Raw genomic sequence first — 1,987 nt, 5'->3', positions numbered from 1 at the left:
GGGAAAGAGACAAAGGACAAATGTGGGTGCTGCTTTCCCTGCCCCATAGACAGACAACACTGGGATGTTAGAGCAGGAAGGTGACTCAAAGATCCATTCAACCCCCATGAAAATGCTGCCCGGAGAGGTGCAGATTGTCATTAATACAATGCTAGAAATTAGCAGAGGTAATACTCATACCCAGGTCTCTGAACCCTATGTTTAATTCTTTTCCCAAGCTTAAAGTGAGAAAACATGAGCCAAAGCAAGTATTCTAATATGAGCACAGTACATTGCTATTCCACCTGGAATCTTCACAGCAACAAACTAATCAAATTTTATATTTTGTGCATTCTGCACCTGACTGTGTGAGAAAGTCAAAGGGCAAATGAACAGGCCAAATATCAGGAACTTTTTCAGGGGAAATGCCGTGCAAAGACTGCAGTTATGGCGTTGGCCAAAAAGTTCGTTTGGGCTTTCCCATAACGTCTTCGGCAGAACCCAAACGAACTTTTTGGCCAACCCAATACATGAGGATACTCCTGAAACAAATGGAAAGACAAAGTCTCCGCAAAGAGGATATAAAGAAGACCCAAACGGAAATTTTGGAACTAAACAATAATACACAATCCCAAAGGAAAACTAAATGGACGGAGATGAGAGAGGAAAACCCAGTAAACTTGAAGAAAGAGCAAATAGAAATGCGTCGCACTGAGCAGGGCAAGAGACTGATTAAAGCTCTTTCAAGAAGACAGAGAAAATAAACAATTCCAGAAGGTTTTACATCTATGTCGTCAGAATCCCAGGAGGAGAGGAGAAAAAAGGGGAGTACAGAAAACATACTCGGTGACAGCTTCCCCGATTTGCCAACAGACATAACTGACAAATTCAAGAAGCGCAGTGCAGCTGAAATAACATGAACCCAAAGAAACTCACTTCAAGACCTGCTGCAATCAAGTTGCTGAAAACTGAAGAAAAAGAAAGAAAGAAAAAAAATCTAAAAGCAGTCAGAGAAAATGGCACATTTTGTATAAGGGAACAACAATTCGAATGACAGCAGATTTCTCGTCAGAAACCACAGAGGACAGAGGAGGTGAAATGGCATTTTCTAGGCACTAAAAGAAAAGAACCATGAGACCAGAATTCTATGTCCAGCAAACACATACTTCAGGAATGAAGGTCAAATAAAGAAAAACTCGGATTAAGTTAAGAGAATTCATTGCCAGAAAATGCACTCTTGTTCTTCAGGCAAAAGGAAAATGGTATCAGAAGGAAACTGGGAACATAAGGAGTGAACAAAGAAAAGAGACAGTAAAAATCTCAGGATAAACGATAAACGATTCGCCTCCATTCTTTAAAATGTGCTTTACGGTTGAAAGCAAAAATAACGCTGCCTAAGGATTTTTGCAACTAAATACATAAAATAACTGCAACGTAAGGCAGAAGAGTAAAGGGACCTATACGGTAGGAAGATTTCTACGTTCCAATTTAAGTGGTAACTACTGACTCTAGTTAGACTCTGAAAAGTTAGGTATGTTATTGTGATCCCCAGAGAAACCACTAAAAAACTACACAAAGAGATGCAGACAAAAACACGACAGATTAAAATGAACAACTAAAAAATGTTTAAATAATCCAAAAGAAGGCAACAAAAGGAAAACCAGGAAAAGCAGAGAGAATAAACATAACTAACATTAAAATAATAGGCCTAAATCCAAGCATATCAATAATTAGGCTAACTATAATTTTCACATAAGGTGTGATGTAGGGATGTAAACACACCAACTGCTGTCAGAATAGATTAAAAAACATGACCCGGGCTTCCCTGGTGGCGCAGTGGTTGAGAGTCCGCCTGCCGATGCAGGGGACATGGGTTCGTGCCCCAGTCTGGGAAGATCCCACATGCCACGGAGCGGCTGCGCCCGTGAGCCATGGCCGCTGAGCCTGTGCGTCCGGAGCCTGTGCTCCACAACGGGAGAGGCCACAGCAGTGAGAGGCCCACGTACCG

General features: G+C 41.5%; 1 protein-coding gene across 1 annotated transcript in view; it reads right to left on the bottom strand.

Moving 5' to 3' along the window:
* Positions 1-1,987, bottom strand: part of AKAP3 (A-kinase anchoring protein 3) — a 19,764-nt gene that overhangs the window by 605 nt on the left and 17,172 nt on the right. The gene's annotated exons all lie outside the window — the stretch shown is intronic.

The sequence above is a fragment of the Lipotes vexillifer genome, unplaced genomic scaffold, assembly GCF_000442215.2.
Source record: "Lipotes vexillifer unplaced genomic scaffold, Lipotes_vexillifer_v1.1 scaffold395, whole genome shotgun sequence".
Taxonomy (NCBI): domain Eukaryota; kingdom Metazoa; phylum Chordata; class Mammalia; order Artiodactyla; family Lipotidae; genus Lipotes; species Lipotes vexillifer.
Note: the sequence above shows the minus strand (reverse complement) of the source record. Positions and strands in the feature narration are given on the sequence as shown.